At 41.1% G+C, this 17,787-nt stretch overlaps 1 protein-coding gene across 23 annotated transcripts in view; it reads left to right on the forward strand.

The window, feature by feature from the left end:
• Positions 1-17,787, forward strand: part of ADGRL3 (adhesion G protein-coupled receptor L3) — a 508,023-nt gene that overhangs the window by 80,980 nt on the left and 409,256 nt on the right. For all 23 annotated transcript variants that reach the window (XM_027700313.1, XM_027700317.1, XM_027700297.1 and 20 more), the window contains exon 2: positions 11,160-11,226. The gene's annotated coding sequence lies outside the window, so the exon portion shown is untranslated. The remainder of the gene's footprint in view (positions 1-11,159; positions 11,227-17,787) is intronic.

The raw sequence follows: 17,787 nt of genomic DNA on the forward strand, positions 1-17,787 counted from the left end.
CTGCTGAGACTTCCTAGTTGTATTTGAAGTTGAGAAGGGGGACGGCTTGTTTTCCTTGTGCAGCAGAAGTGCTAAGGTTTACACCCTGTATTGAGGGTGGTGCTGGTGAATCCTGGTATCTCAGAGCATTTGTAGAGTTAAGCACAGGCTTAAACTGTGCAGTTGGTTGCTTTGCTTAGTAAATGTACCCATCAGCTGAAGGAAAGAGAAGTGCTATTAGGAGCATCTATCTTGCCTGGGATTCAAGAAGATGCCAAGAAAGCAGGAGTTTCGCTATTTGGTCAGGTGTGTCAAATGCAAGTGGCAGCTTGGCAACAGGAAGACTCTTCTGTCATGGATACTTAAACAAGTTATTAAAAAACTTATTCTTGTCCTTTCTGTGAAAAATTGTGGTGAGTAGTTGAGAGATGATTTGTTTATGCTGGCTAACTGCAAACAAAACTTTATCGTTTACCTTTTAAAAAACTGGAATGAAACCAAGCAAGGAAATTTAGAAAGTTTAAAAAAAAAAAAAGCTGTTGAAAAGCAGTTAACTTCTCAAACATACAGAGAAAACATATTAGTGAGAGCTGGTTCTATGCTACCTCTGGAAAACTAACATCTACAACAATTAAAATACATTCATCTGTTCCAAAGGAAAAACCAGAATTGATTTGATTATTAGTTATCCTTTTTGTATCACAGCACAGAAGTGCTGTTTATTTATTTTTAAGTCCAGAAATTTTCCTGAAAAGGAGGAGTATCCAAATTGCTTTCCTGGCGTTGAGCAGGTAGCAGCACAGCACCTGTTCTAACTGAGTGCCCTCTATGGTAGGGTAATGTTTCACCTGCATGACATGGGGTGACATATTTGAGGGCCAGGCTTGAGTGTCTAAACATTCATTAAAACTGTTACAGGGTGATGGAGGAGGATAGCTCCTGAGGATTTTAATGGGATTGCAGGTGTGTGGCAAGTATTACTGGGGACACTATTAAAGGTGCAAGCACCCCACATCAGAAAAGTTTCCTATACACCTAGACCAGCTCTTGTTCCCCTTTGGCTCGAGATGTGTCTGACACTTGATCCTGGAGCTGTTGAGAGATGAGGTCTTTCTGCTTGTAATCTGTTCCACTTTCTGGTGCAAAGAAGAAAATACTTTTAATGCAAAATCCACTTGAAAACACACACACACACACACCAAAAAAGCCCCTACAGCTGTTTGAAAGCTGTTCAGAAGTATGGCATATTAGAAATAGTCCCAGCTGAAATGGATTAGCAGGCAGAGTTCAAGTGAGGAGGTCAAATTTGTAAACTGAATGCAATTTATCTTGTGACACTGCAGTTTATCACATGGTTGCAGAAATAAAGAAATACCACACACATGCACATATTCACACCTAATAATTTAGGAATAACTGGAAAAGGTCTTAAAAGACATTAAAAGGCTTCTGATGACATCATGCTATCTGAGGTAATAAAACAAAGATGGTTAAAGTCAGTTCCAAAATAACTGTAGCCAGAGATGTCTTTATATGCCAGTTTTATATATATTTCATGTCTCAGGAAAAAGAATCCTAGTATTGTATACTAACTGTGTGGGGAGACACTGATAAGATTTTTCCTCCTGTGCATTTCTTTTATTTATTTTAGATTTATATTTGCAGAGATTCTTTAATATCCAGTTTAGCTTTATTTAGAGTACTTCCAAAATGTGTGGAATACTTTGCCCCTTAGAAAACCAAAAGATAACTTCAGGGAGTGACTGTGTAGTTTCCTTGGAGCCTCTTCTTTTGGGAAAGTTATTTTCTGAAGGATCAGGAGGCTTCTTTACCTCCTTTTTAAATCTTCATCGTTACCTAGAGGGTTTCTCATTGACTTTGGATAGCAGATTGTTGGATAGTTGATTTCATGAGGGTATCCGCATTCCCTGCTTCCCTGGTGGCTTCAGATCCTCGTGGCTCTGGATTTCCAAAGCCCATGGTTTGCCAGTGCTGCAGTGTTGGTGATTTTCAATGTGTTGGGACTGCATGTGGTATTTTCCTTGACAGGATGCAAAGCTCATAGAATTAGCTTGTAGAAGCTCATTTAAAGGTCATGGAAGATGCTCTTGAAAATCTGGTTGTCCTGGGACTTGTAGATTGGACCATGTTGTCTTGAGACAATGCAGCCTGTTAATAACCTTTAGTCTTGGATATGGATATCATCTAAGGTTGTGCATGTGTGTTAATCAGGCTCTGATGTGGGAAGGTGTTCTTCTGTCCTTCGAAAGATGTTTACTAATGTCACCAAAACAGAACAGGAGACGGGCCTTCTTACGAAGGAGGACTGTGACTGGTGAGCCACTTGGAATTAAAAGGTCAGGATAATTTTGCATTTTAGTCACATTTGATGCTAAATTTAATGACAAGGACATTATTTGAAAGACACTTGAGGTGGTGTAAACTCCAGCAAAAGATGTTAGTGTCACATTAATAATAATTATTTAGAAGTGTGGCAAACTCATCTTTAGCAGCCTCTATTAGGCGCAATTTCGGAATGAAATTTAAAGTAGAAGGTAATTTCTAGATGCAATTAAAAACTTGTCAGAGTGGAGTAGCAGCCACTTTCTGTCTTATTATGATGGTAAGCACTGTAACGAAGTGGCTCAGCCTGGCACTTTCCTGCCTGCAGCTTAAACATGGGCAATCCTAGTGCAGTATGTGATGCAGCTGCATTTCTAATGCATTAAGCTCTAATGGTTTTGGTGGTTTTTTGTTTGTTTGTTTGTTTTCTTTGGTTTGGTTTGGTTTTTTTTAAGGACTTTTTCCTAAACAAGTCCCAGATATATCAGTGTCCCTTATTTCAACCATAATCATTTCAAGATGTGATCCCTGCAGAAAACTATAGAGTTGGTATGTTTGCAACTTTTCCTTATCGTCTCAAGCCAGTTGCTTGAGGGATAGTAACTGGGGATGTAGCACTCCTTCCAGCATGCTCTCCCAGGCTGCATATTTCTGAACTCCACCTTTGCTTTTGCCTGCTTATCTTTTATATTATTAAGGAATTTGATGCGTGCAAGTAAAGCTTCAACAACAGCATCGTCGCTTCTTTGGTTTTAGACCAAACTCATTATACTTTGATGCATCCCCATCCACCACTTCCAGTTACTCTAGTATACATCTAGCCCAGGCAGCCCCTGTAATTAGGCCATGGGTGGACTTTTTAATTGTGACCATCTAACAACAAAGATGAATTTCCGTGTTCCCTAGTCTGGTTCTACCACCTTCATTTCTTAGAAAGAAATTTTGCCTCATTTCACATTAACAAACTTTGGGGGGTGGCATTAAGGGGAGACCGTGATGGGGCTAAGATAACCATTGTGTGCTAGTCTCCACGTTTTAATCTTGTTATTTCCCACAAGCAGGACATTTAATAGCCAATCTATGAGCGTTTTGTCTTGATTTCTCGGAAGGCTGGCCTTTTCAAAGTATCTGGTGGTGACTAAGCAGAGAAAGCTCATTTTATATCAGAATTATTGGACTTAATGTCCCTCAGACCCTCAGCACCAGTGACCATGCTGAGATCATGTCTTAGTTCACATATAGTCTGTGACCCGCAGTGAGATCCCCATAAGATCATCCCTTTGCTGGTGTATTTCCATTGTTCAGGATACCCTTGGGCTGCAAGCTGTGGTGGATCTTCATGAGTGTCTCCCCAGATGAGGTTGAAAGCAGTACCAAACTGGGACAGGCACCTTGGAGCTCCTGTTTTTGGTTGCAAGTGTCTGGATAGGGCTTCATGATGGCCTGTGGTTCAGCTTGAGGGTTGGGCTTGTCCTGTCACCCATCGTGAAGCCAGTTATGTAGATTTTAAAGAAAAATGTTCTGGGAGAGGACAAAAATCTATAAACCAAAATGAAAACTAACTGTGGGTTGAATGTATGCACAGGAGAAAGGTCTCATTAACCCCTTTTTATAAGAACATTTTAAAAGTCCCTCAAAACTTTGGCTTAGCATGGAAGAAATGAAGTCAGTATGTCCTAAGTTTCGATGCTGGTATCTGGTGGGATTTTGTGTGTGTGTGTGTGTGTGTGTGTGTGTGTGTGTGTGTGTGTGTGTTGTTTTGGTAAAGATTGGAAGAGTTCTAGGTTTATGCAGTGCTATGCATTTTATGGCACATTTAAATGCCTATAACATAATTCGCTTTACCATCAGAAGGCATAAATGTCAGCCTATTGACACATTATAAAGACACAAATGGAATGTAGCCTGGCAGACTGGTGCTGGTTTTGAGGTTTAATAGTACATCTGTATCATTTATCCCAGTGGGAAATAACACAGGATGTTGCCTTGTAATTTTTTACTACTGTATAATAAAATGTAACCACAATAAATGGTGTCTAAGCAAGTAATACAGCAGATTCTGGATTTTGTCCAGTGTGTCTTTAGCACTTATTTTAGGTTAGCCTTGCCCCCCCCACAAGTTTAGACAACGTGTAATTTTCAATGGATACAAATTGAATGTGAATCTCTTTAATGTGTTTCGTACATATCTATAGAGAAAGAGACCCTCCTATGCATTCCACCTCATAATTGACTGGTGTTAGCAGTGTACTGATTCATTCCTCTTTAAATCACTCATATCCGAAGTTGAACTGTCCTTGAAAGGGTCTGTTCTGCATTTTTGCACTTCAAGAGTGTCTTTGCTGGTTGATTGCTTTCCCAAATGTCCTCACTGTGATACAGTGTTATGTGCAAGCAGGCTTTTGATAAAAACTCGAGCAACGATATTTCAGGCAAGTGTTATCAGACCCATGCAACTCGAGAGCAGGGATTCAGTCTGTTTATGTTGGTTGAATTTAACTTATGGTATATTCCCTACTGAATGCTAATGGGGCATCTTACATACCTTTGAGCATGCTTGGAAGGTGCTGTGTCCTGCCGGGTGCCGGTCCTTCCCTGGCTTCAGTGTCTGGGCTGTCGCATTGCTGCGGGATGTGATTTTCTTATTAAAGCCACGAGAAGTCTGAGAAAGGAGTCGGCACCCAGTTAGGCACTTCTGCAGGGGCCTGATAATGCAGAAGGGCTCTCTGGTTGCTTTCTAACATCTGTCCCGCAATGTTCCAAGTGAAGAAAAATATGAAAACATTATTCTGTGCGTATGAGAGTGCTGCACATTTGTAAAAAGACAATTAACATAGAAATGAGGGAGGCTTTTGATTCATCAAGTAGATTCAACAGACTGTGTCATTTCCTTGATTTTCATTTTAATTAGGATTAATCGGTTTTATCTCCTAAGGTCTTTGCAGAGAATTTACACGAAACAGAAGACTTTGGTCAGCAGTGTGCCAGTGTAATAGCCCCTACTTGAAGAAATCCAGCTGTGGCACGTATAGCCAGGATTAGATTTGGCAGGACTCCAGGCCCCTCTCTCCTCTCTCATTAAATGCCTTGCTGTTGCAGGGAACTCTCTGGATCTTCCAATACCAGATCCTGGGCTTCACATAGCTACCTGGTGGTTTGCTTCAGAAACCACTTGGAACCAGTATATTGCTTGGGAAAAAACAAACCCTGGGATGCCAGCTTGAAATAATAGCTGCTTTCTTCTTCAAAGACAGGCGCAAAAAATCTTGCTTAACCCCAGCACCCGTTGGTCCCGACAGCTGGGAGCTAGAGCTGGTTGAGACAAAATGATGCTGACCTTTTTCTCCTCAAACTCAATATATTTAACAGAAGCATATGGGTTTGGATGGAGTTTCAGATATGTCAGAAGTGGAGGGTGAGGGAAAGGAGCCAGGTAGTTATACAGGAAGGAGAGCAGCATGCCAGTGGCCTCGTAGGGGAAGTGGCAAGGTTTAAGTGTGTGTTCTGCATCATGCACAGCAGGAGCATGACTTCAGCATGCCTTAGGTGAGTGTTGCTGTTTTAGCGTTGGGCTATGTTCTCTTTCTTCTTTTTCTTTCTCATTTTTTTGCATATTTTTAGAAGTTTCTTATCCCACTGAGAAAAAAAAATCTTTGAAAACTGTTACAAAACCAAGTGCATCTTTCTCGTTTAGTTATTAGATGTATTTCTGAGAGGACAGATTTCATCATGGAAATTAAAGTAATTTGCAAACATGATGAGCATTTTATTACGATTGTTTTTCAGTACCTAAAATAGATGTCTTGCTATGAAAACTTCCATATAATGTGTAAGTGAAAATTTAGCTTGCAGTTGTTTCCTTAATGGAGAAGACGTAATTGTTCCAGAATATTTGAAGTGTAAATGTCTTTCCTATTAATTGTAGGCGAACAATACTTCATCCATGTGGGTCCTACAACAGTAAATATCAAGTGTAGGCTTTAAGCATCTTGTATGCTCAACAGATTTGAAAGCCATTAAGCATAGGAACAAGAATAAAATGGAGACAGAAGGCAAAAAATGCTGAAGGGAAAATCCTACTGAAAGCTCACAAAGCATTTTCAAGCTTACAGAAATGACCTGCTCTGTTCCTGTTACACAGAAGTGTTAAAATGAGAGCAGGCGACCCCTCTCCCCCAAATCATTCATCTGTTATGTCTGCGATGTATTTAGACTGAATCCTTTCCCAGATGCTGTGGATCTGTCGGTTCCAGGGGAAATTAATGGGATTTTACCATTTGCTTTGAGGAAAAGAGGACTGGACTTTCTCCTGCTGTCTTTGGCAGGAAGGAGTGAGGAGCTTTTCTGTCTGCTCTCTTTAAATATTGCGTCTTTTTAAGCTTTTTTTACCAGATAGCCTAATTTCTGTTACTGCAATACACCATGTTGGAAGATTGCAGAGGTTAATGTACAGCACTGTGATACACAACCATAATGGTAGACTCTAATGTTTTTTAAATGGTAAACCAAAGGCATTTGTAATATGAGTTGTAGTGAATTGCTTGCAGTTCTTGCCAGAGATTAGTTTAGCAATGCTTTTAATATTTTATGCACTGAAGTTGTTTGCAAAGACTAAAAGCCTCACTCGCTTTGCACACTCCTGCTTTGTGCTGTCGCTGTACAAAGCACAACAGAACCACTCTCTTCCTGATGAATTGTCTGTCAAGAAGTTTTATCAAATTACAGTTATACTGCCTTGGAAAGATTTTTCTAGTAATCAGTGAAAATTAAATCAGATTTATGGTGTCATAACTGGGCCAGGGAGTTAGAAATCTAACCTTTTCTAATATCACAGGTTGCATATTAATGTTTTAAATATCTAAAACACATATGAATGACGTAGGAGATTTTTACTTTAAATGTTACTGTAGAGATTTGATGGTACATAATCCCATTAAAACAGAAGAGTACAAGATAAAATGATCCATTTGCAATTATAATTAAGCATATTGAGATTGACCATTCTTTAAAAAATTGGAAGTGCAAGGTTGAGAAGGGTGCTTGAGCAATCACTCTTTGTTGAAAGCATTGATGGAAGAATAAAAAAATTGAAGAGGATTGATTTGTCAGTAATCTGCACAGAAAAGTATGGGAAGCATTTCTTCGGAAGGTGAAGGGAAAGTAACTCTTTCGATGTCATGGTTAGCTTTGCTTGGAGAGTCACCATAAGAAGACATGATCAAAAATGGAACAGCAAGTAACACTGTGAACTGTTTCACCTGCTCTTGACACTTGGTAAATAAAGTATATTAGTTGAACAGCTCAGTATTGGAGAGTCAGTGCAGTCTCAGGAGTGCTCTAGAGAAGTAGGGTTTTCTTCTAACTCTGTCAGAGACCTGCTGTTTGACCTTGAGCAACAATTTTTTGTCTCCGTGTCTTTCTGCTATTCCTTGATTTCCTTGTCTTTTTGGAGGATGAGCTCTTCAGGAGAGAGATTTCTTTGCATTGTGTTCTGTGAACAATGAAGTCTGAGCCTTGCCGAAGCCTCTAGGGACATCTCTAACAGAAATTATAATTGTTAGCTTTAATCACTTTCATCAAAAGCGCGTGGTAATGGAGGATGGCAGTGTGGAAGATTTGGAGAAATCTGTAGGGTGCATGTTAATTAAGTCACTGTAGGTGAAAGTTGCTGATTTGGTTTCATCAGGCTAATGCAGAGATGCTAATGTCTGGGAGCAATGCAGTGCTGCTCCACATGGGTATTCATCTCCAAAAGCACGAGGCTGGGCGCTCACTCCTCTGCTTCAGCGGAGTCAGAAGTGAGCTGCTTGGTACATTTTAATAAACAAGGCTTTTTCAGAAGGTTGCCTAAAACTTCATGTGCTTTTTTGTGGGTCCCTTTGTTGTGAGCGTTTACAGCTGAAATTGTATTGCTTGGCTTTTTGTAGTGAAGACAGCTGCTTGAGGGTGAGCCATCCCATCTTGATGGATTCTCCTCCCAGCCTTTGCTGTTGCCAAACAGAAAGTGTTTATTGTTTCTCTCCTTATTAGTAGCTTCTAGTTTGGGATGAAGGTGCAGCAGCATGCCAGTTTGCAGATTAATTGCCCTTCTTGTGGCATCTAGTGATGCAGAACAATATGCCCTTGTCCTACTTGGGTGGATATATTACCATAGTAGAGGATTTAGAAATATTTAGCCACATGAACACCAGAAGTCATGTTAGTAAGAGCGGGCTATGTTGAAGTATCTACATTACTCACTGAGCAGTAATCTTGGCAGGTAGAGCTCCAGGGTAATATAGGATGAAGCAAGGGAGAGAAGCCACTTACCAAATTGTCCAGGCAAAGTATGACTTTCTGAGAAGTACTGTAGATTTGCGGGGGGACCAGGTTAGTTGAGTGGTGTGGAAAGTAGTAAAAGAAGATCAAAACAAGATTCCCTTGCTCATGGGGCAGGTGTTGTACTGCTGTGAGTGTTAGTAGGTGTCAAAGGTAAAGCAATGTCTCTTTCTTTAGTGTATTTATTCTCTCTTTTGGGGCTAATGCCAAATCCCTGTAGTTCCTGCAGTGCACCCACTGGCACTGAGCACTGACTCTCTAGCAAGTATTTTGCAAGATCTTTGTTCGGCAGGAATCCCTGTATAGTTCCCTTCTTATTTTAATAAGAACAAGAATTCCCCAATCTGCATTTGAAATCTGCATAGAAATAGCACATGGCAGAGGCCAACTCAAGGTTATACATTTGGCATTTGGGAAGGGAAGGCAAGAAAAATTTACCAGTCGGTACACTCACATTATGATAAAATAAAGGTGATCTGGGAGGAGAGCACGTGCTGAATCCTAAAATGACACAGAAGAGCCATAAACCACTGTATGTTGTGCTATCTCTAGCCCTTTACGCTCCAAGCAGAAGTTAAATGTAAGGTATCATAAATGAAACAAAGATCTTGTTTTAATTTCATTTAAAAAGCTATTGTAAGGTAATGGGGTAGCAAACATTAACTTCTTCAAACTAGGCAAACTGCAATTTCTCTGCTCTGTACTGCTCCGATTACATGAGAATTATTCTCCAAAAGCTTCTTGGAACCAAGTGAAGGTTTTGCTATAAAACACAAGTGGTGTAGTCTAAACAAGTGGCATTTTTCCTAGAATTAAAGTATATGGATGCCCTTATGAGGTGTTGCCTGGTCTGCTCTACACTTGTAAAAGTGTTTTTTTCCTACTGAAACTGAATATATATATGATCAAAATCCAAGGCTGAAAATGGGTATAGTCTCTACACATATAGAGACTTTTTCACTTATACGGGGAGAAGTAATAACTGGTCTTACCCTGAGTTTGCCTGTAAATTTCTTAGATGATCCGAAATCTGTTTATTGCTTACAGAGGCAATTTTGCTGACAGGCAACCTGGAATAGGTCTCTTTTTCCTCTGGAATATCCATACTTGCCTATTACAGAGAAATCACTCAAAAAGCAGCATGCATGCTGGACTCTCACGCCTTGTTTTAAGTTTTAATTTACTTGTCTGACTTCCAAGGTTACTGAATGCAAGCAATTGCTTCTTTAGTACGTAAATAATATGAATTTTGTGTTAGAGACTGATGCCTCTACATCCTTCTTCTCATACTCTCAGGGAAGTACCTGCCAAGGAGTGCTTAGAGTTGGGGTGCAACTTCCCTTTTTTGCCATTGAAAATTAAAGTAAGACCATTCTGGATTAACTAAGATGTGAAAATGGAGCCCTAGGACCATTTCTTTGTCTGCAAGTTTTTTAAGGTGTAGGATGGTCCAGTGTGTGAGACCATGACAGCAGGGTGAAAGCTGTGCTACACCCCTGGTTGGGAAAGGCTTGGGGACCCACTGCTGCAATTGGAATAACTGGCCCCAGTTTAACACTGGATCCTATTTTAGTCAATCTTTAAAGTTTTTTTCATTTTAATACACTACTTACAAAACAAATGACCTGTGTCGTCCCCTACAGGTTGCAGAAAATGAGCTGGGCTTATAGTTAATATAGCAAGCAAAATTTTAGAGAGGAGGAGTCATTGCCGTTTCCCTTGCATGGGTTTTTAATTTTGTTTTCTAACAGTTTCATTGGGATGGGGTGAGGTCCTGGAGTCCTATACCACCCAGCTTGACTCTGACAAGGATGATTCTCACTGAAGTTTCCTCTGTAGCAATCTCAACTGTGAAGAGCAATTTTTCATGTGTAATTAATCCTAATAAAACCAACATTTCCAGGAGGCTGACCTGGATCCATCCATTTCATGATTTTGTCAATTAATGTTACATTTAGCATCTAAGACTATAATTAGAAGAAAATACTGAAGATGTAAAGGGACAGAGGAATTTTAAGTTGTAAACTGCTGAGGAACAGGAATTATTATCCTTGCAATTATAATTTATTTTACCTTCTCTTCTTTCAAACTAGATATTTCTTTATTATTCTGATGCAGCAACCTCTAAAAATCGCTGATAAATGCTCTAGTATAACAGTAGTTTATCCAGATCACATTGGAGTCTGTTATGGTGAAGAGATACTCATATACCTGCATGTGTGTTTGATAACTAGTTGTATCTTTAGGGTTTTTTTTATTATTGGTAGTGATACTGTCCACTGATTTTTCATGCAGCCATTGTTGATTATGTGTTAGTACTGTCTTCCCATACAGAAATATGTTTCATAGAGATTAAAAATTCTTACAGGCTTTTCAAAATCAGATCTGTTGACCAAAACCAGTTGTTCATTGATGAATCCTCTGGTGAATGTATAGGAGAAAGTTCATGAGTGCCTAATAAGTCCTCAGAGGCAAATATAAACATTTTAAAATTTGTTTCTTTTTCTCTTTTTTTCCAGAAATGTTGAATACTGTACTCTGCAAAAAATAGCGTGTGGATTTCTAGCACCTGAAGAACAAGAAAAGGTAATTACTGGACCATATAGTCTAGCCTCATTGCCTCATTTGTTTGCTGTGCTAAAATATTTAGACTTGATCACGTTCCATGAGCCCACAGCACTGTCTTTGCATATGGGTTCTGTGTATTTTCAGTTATGCAGGTGCAGTTGTTTCTTGAGAATATTCCTTTATGTAAAGGGAACGGGGGAACAAAAGCAGCAGAGCATGAAAATGCTGAAGTGAATGTTAGGGAAGAGCACACTGTGGATTTTTTCGGTGCATGTAGAAGTGAAAAGGGTAAAAGCGAGCTGTGGACTTCTGAGTATTAGCAAGACTGCCTAGTGCAGCCTTGCAGCGTGCTGGGCAAGTATTGAAGGAGGCTCAGTGTTCATCAGTGTTACAGCAGCCTCCTCATGTTTCAGTGACCGAGTAACTTGTGGGGTGGTGCACCCTGCTCCAGAGGTTGTGAGCTCCTGTGCTGCCTGTAAGCCTGCCTCTTGCAATCGAGTTTCTTGATCCTCTTGGGTTGTGACATTTTGTTTGGGCAATGCAGCTCGACAGGGCTGTAGCTCAGTTGCTGGTGTTAAACAAAATGCTGTTCATCAAACTTTCATGAGACACTTTGCCAGGGGCTGCGTCTCGAAAGACTAGGCTCCAAAAAGCAGTGAGGAAACCTGTGCTACTCCATACTGCTGCTGTCTCCTGTACCTTCTTCTGCCTTCTTTCCAAGGCTGAAAGGGGAGCACCCCTATAGGACCCCGTGTGGTTTTGCACTTTGCTCTTTGCTGGAGACAAGTGATGTAAAAACTGGACAGGAAGGGCATGGCCACGTTGAGTAGTGGCAGTCTTGCTTCAGCTGGTGCATCCTTTCATCTGTATGGTGATCCAGAAGAGGAATCAGGAACCCACCTCTACTTTAAAGCCTGTGTAGGGCTTCATTGTTACTACGGTTAAGCTAGAGGAGTTGACGTGAGCTGAGCTTTTCAGTACATTTTTATATTAATTAATGTAATAACTTCAGAGTGAGAAGAGATGTATGTACATACCACAGTATGAAGAGCGAAAGATTATATATAATGTGAAGGTCTGTACATTTGAGTATAGCAAAGCAAGCATAGTGAGATTTAAAAACATGGATGTGAAGAGGGAGAGAGATAGCAGATGTTGCCAGGGTCAGGAAAGTTTCTGTAGGAACACGTGACATGTTCTTACGAGACGCTTTATTTCATTGCTTGGGTTTGAAAAATGCATGTGAGTGACATCTTGTGTTCACTACATCTGCAGTGCCATTCTGCCAATAATTAGCATGTGCGTTTTAGAGGCAGTATGAAGCCAAGATGACAAATGCAAACAAATCATAGGATGGAACAATTCTGCCTTCTTCATGTATGAGCATTACAATTTGCTGGAAGTCCATCTTCCCACCCTGCAAATGGAAGTGTCATCTCAAGAAGCCTGTTGAAAAACACTGAAAGGGCCTAAACTTGCAACTTGTGTGGAACCTTCTGTATTTTTTTCTGTGGTGGTCTCTGCACACATCAGTTTAATGCAAAGTTATTGCAGGAGAGGAAAAATAGCAGACAGAGGAAGAAGCTCTTGGAGCAAATAAACGCTTGATCAAAGCGCATTAAACTTTTAGATAACCATGTTCTCCTGTAGTTTCAGCTCACAGTGTTGTGAACTACCTTTCGTGTGCTACCAAATGGGATTCATTTTGTTGGATACTTCTATTTGGATTTACAGTGCCATTTAAAACTCCGTAAAGCTTTCTGTCACCGTCACCAGCTGTGGTGATTGCCATGACTGCTGTGGGGCTGTCATGTTTGGGCACTTAACATGTATGCAGATGTGGAATAACTTTAGCGGGGAGTCAGACAGTTCAGTGCTCTGATTATGTCAGTTTATCCTTGTCAAAAGTAAAGATTGGAAAATCAGATTTCTTCAAAATAATGAATTTCCAAAGAGGAATAATGGAAAGGGGGTGGTTTATACCTTTCTCTATCTCAAGATCTTGCAAATTACAGTATGACATAATGTGTTGGCAGAGAGGAAGACTGTGCCACACTGTTGAATTTCACTGGTATTTCACTGCTTTTTTATAAGAAGATGAAATATTAGTCTAAGTTATCTGTGCAATTTAAAATTATCTTTAAAAATTCAGTAATTTCTGTGTATTTATGCTTTTGGTACTGTTGTAAAGAGATTTAAAAACCCCCTGTATTTCTTTTTCCAAGGAGGTTAAAAACATCCCCAGATTCTTCATGGCTAAGTGCTTTAAAAGGCCTTGAAGCACAGCTACCTGTGCTTTTTCAATGTGGCTCAAACATGAGAATTATTCCCACTGGGTCTCTTGATAGCTATAGATATTGTTTTAAAGTTTAAGCATATTGTAAGCAGATGAAGGTATATATATATATAGCAAAAACATGGCCACTCATGTTGTGGTATTTGATCTCCTGATCTCTGAGGTCAGGTTGCACACAATTTTTTTTCATCCCATGAACGGGATCCCAGAGTCATTTCGCTCTATCAGCTGTATGAGCAGAGCAACCATGAGCTCTTTCACTGCTCCAGACTGCAGTGCCATCCTTCTGTTTGGTGCTGCATAGGACTGGGTTGCAGTGGCCGGGCTAGGGACATGTCAGATGTTTTTCATTGTATTGAGAGACTGTAGCTGCTCTGCGCATGAGTCAGCCCCTAGGAAAGGCTTTGCCCCAACTTATGGGAGCAGTGACCTTGATGGGGGTGTTCAGCCCCATGCAGTGGGGGCTTTTTGCGGGTTGAGTGGGTTTCATGCTGTGCTGCTGTTGGCATCAGTGAGCAGGGTCCAATGCTTCAGAAATCGAGACTGCGCTTTTATTCCCTGCGTGGCCAGACTGAAGGAAGAGATCCCAAGGCTCAAGGGCATGAGAAGCACTCTCTTCTTTTGTTCTCAGTGTCTTTTTTTTTTTTTTTTTAACTGGCTGGCCATGACATTAAGATTTCTAATTAATTTAGAAACCACAGGCAGTTGAAGGGAGTGAGCAATGTAATAACTGGGCCATGGGGCAGAGTAAAAGCACATCAATTATTCAGGCAGTTGCTGCTGCTTATTCCCTTCCCGGAGCTGGGCTGGCTGTCAGTGTGTGTCAGTGATGCCGCTAATGCCCTTCAGAATTTACATGCATAAATAGTGGCCTTTTAAAATCTGCATGAGGATAACTTTAGTGTTTCTGATGATAGCTGCCAGCAGCATGCTGTGCCTCACAAGCACTGGGGGCTTCAACCAGTATTTTGGGTGCCTAGTTCAAAACTGGGACCCTGTCAGGCACATATACCAGGAGCCTCTGATGTGGAGAAGTTTCTCCTCAAAGACTGAGCCATGGGAGGAAAGAAACAAACAGTCCTGCTTTAAAATTCAGGTGGTTTCTGAAAAGGTTTCACTTTTCTGGGCAAGTGAAGTTCAGATGAATGCATCATCCCCTCCTGCTATTTCCGTGATGTCCCCAAAGCACAGACTGCGAGGCTACTATGGATGCCACTGGGGCTGGACCCACTCCAGTTGCTCTACAGGGATGAGGGGCAGGAAGCATTCTCCTCCTCCTCACTGCTCTGGGTATTGCATGTCCTGCACTTTGACTTTGCAGTTGGAAAGTTCTAAATTGAGGAAGTTTTTCTGACTGCCAAGGTCTAGATTCATGGGACTGTGGTGATTGCCTTACATGGGTGCACCACAGGATCTCATGTTTGGGATGCCACAGGGAGCAACGGTAATTTCTGCATTGAACCAGCAAGGGGACTGAAAACTGGGGGATCTGTTGCATTTTTCTGCCGTGGACTACAAGCAGATGACAAAACCTTATTTTTCTCTCTGGTTGGCATAGTTATCCCTACTGCTGGAGGCAGCTACCTTGCTTTTTACAAAGTGAACTAATCTGTGAAGGCAACAAAATAAAATGAGCCTTGCTTAATTATGTGTTGTGCCGGCGAAATGACCAGCTTGGGTTTGGAAAACGCTGGCTGTAATTAATGGTGAAAGGCTTTTTCTCTCATCTGTGTAGCCATTATGAATCACTTCTCCCCACGGAAACTTTTAAATCTGTCTCAGTGGGGAGCCAGTGAAGGAACAGGTAAAATGGATTTGCTTTAATAGCTGCAGTTGTAACTTAAACACTTGAAATGATATTAAGCATCTTTCTCCATTAGCATTTCATGTTGATCCTGATGATATACCAGCAGAGGCTAAGACAGGATCAACGTTCATTAAATGGAAGAAACTAAACTCTGTAGACAAATGCTTTGGCTAAATGGGGCCTTCATTGCACTGAGAACAAGAATGCAATTAGCTGAAATGTTTGTTTACAAAATCTAATTCCTGGGGAGTATCTTCTCAGATTGCTGCTTACATCTCTTGGGCTGGTTTTGTTGCCAAGGCTTGCAGGTTGACGGATTTTGCAAAGCTTGATTGTAGCACATATATAACAGATGGGTCAAACTTTGCGTGATAAAACAGAACCCAAGTGAAGAGCCGGAGCTAAGCTGCAGGTGTGCCAGAGTTTATTTGTGCATTCCTCACATCTATTTTACAGTTTGCAGTTAAGTGGAATTAATAATAATTATTAGATGTTCCAGATGCTAAACAGTGTAGGCTGAAGAGAAGCTGGAAATTGTGCAACACTGAGTGCTGTTACTGCTATCCTTCTGTCCCTCACCTGGAGCCTAGACCATGGGAATCACAAATGGGTTCCTGCTTGGTGAGGATGCATGTCTTTCAAGGTACCTGCATGAAGAGCATTGTTGTCCTGATTGGCTGAGAAACATGGACACCCTCAGAAGGTGATTTTGCCCATCCACAATGTGAGTTGTGCTCTGGAAATGCTGCTTTTCTTCAGGTTACAGAAACAGCCCATGGGAGACGGTAACTGCTGCCATCCAGATATTAGAGTCGATTTTGTCACTGCATAGGATTTGTGGAGCGTGAAGGATCAGGCATTTTGAACCTGTGTTGACACCAACAAAACAGCACGTACTAATTTTAAGTGTGTAATAAAACATTGTGTTGCATTCTTGGATATAGTGTGGCAGTATTTGTTAGATCAATTTTTTTCAGTCTGTATGGTAGCTTTGCTTTCCTTGCAGTTATTTCTTGTGGCTTCCTTGCGAATGAATAGTGTCTGTACTTACCCATTGGGTGACACTGGGCAAGTAAGCATTTCCTGGACACATTTGCCTCATGTATCTGGTGGCAAACATGAATCAGTTACCAGAATAATACATTTTCTTCCCCATTTGCTGAATACAGGATGTGAATTAAATAGTCAGTGTAATCTGTTTGGTGATGGCCTATAGTCATGTTAAATGTTGGGGAACAGACTAATGAAGACCATCCTGTTGATGGATAAGGGCTACAATTTACCAACCCTGAAGTAATTGAAATAAAGCAAAGTTGCTTTTGTGTAATCTGCAGAGTGGTAGCCAATGCACAGGTATGTCCACGTCTGTTGTACCAAGCAGAGCAACAAAGCCAGGGAGTGAGGTCTGGACCTCTGTGGGAGTTCAGGATGGGATGGGACTGCTGCAGAGGTTCCTTACGTGGTTGCAAGAGGTAAAGTCTCAAAGTCTCTCAGATGCCTTAGCTTTGACTTGTTACTGGGCTCGTTGCAGTGTTGTGGGTCTTGCTGCCTCCTCCCCTGTAAATGATGCTCCCCAGCAGTGCTTCTCCTTCAGGCAGCAAAAAGGGAATTGCAGGAGTCGATGCAGGGGCTTGCTCCTTGAGAGGCACTGCTCAGGAGATCCCTTGGGATTCGATGCTAATAGAGCATTTAAACACTTCTTTTTCAATGTCAGCATTGGAAATGACAAATGCTTTCCTTAATTTGAGAGAAGTGTGCCTGATATTACATGCTTATATATGCCTGAGAGTCTATTCTCAAGACAGTACATGGGCCTATCTTCTATGAAAGCTAATTGCACTATTAGGAGAAGATCCTGCTAACTTAATAAGTTACATTTATTTGTGTCTTAAAGGATTTTTTTGCTGAGGTGAAAGAAATCCTGAATGATGCCAAGTTTTATTGGAAGCGTATTGTTCTTCACTGTCCCTTCCTCTCTCCCCATGTCAAAACTGTTCTGGAAATTGAAAATATTTCATAAGATCAAGTCACACCAGTGTAATTGAAGGCATTAAGAGAGCTGTAGGGGAATTCATCCTGCAGATGACTTGAGGTTGAGTTTTTTTCCTGTGGGATAGTCAGTAGGAAGCAGCATTGCTGACAGGGCCATATACATTAAAGGTATAGAAAATGTAGGTGAGTGGAAAGAACTGTGGCCAACGTATCTCCCTTTGACCCTGCTCTGACCTGACTTTAGCACCACCCCAGGTGCTGTCAAGATTTTGGGGCAGATCAAGGGATTTATTGCCTGGGCCTGCCTTGGGATTGAGGACTGGACTTGGGGCCAGTGTGACTGTATCTACCCCTTCCCCAGCAATCCCCTCCCCTTGGCATCCCTCAATGCAGATCATCTTTGTCTCCTCTGCACTTCCACAGGCAGTTACACCATTAGGAACTGGGCCTTGAGATTTCGTACCAGCATGATCTGAATGAAGTC

Source organism: Neopelma chrysocephalum, unplaced genomic scaffold (genome assembly GCF_003984885.1).
Source record: "Neopelma chrysocephalum unplaced genomic scaffold, ASM398488v2 Primary Assembly neopelma1_146, whole genome shotgun sequence".
NCBI classification, from domain to species: Eukaryota; Metazoa; Chordata; class Aves; order Passeriformes; family Pipridae; genus Neopelma; species Neopelma chrysocephalum.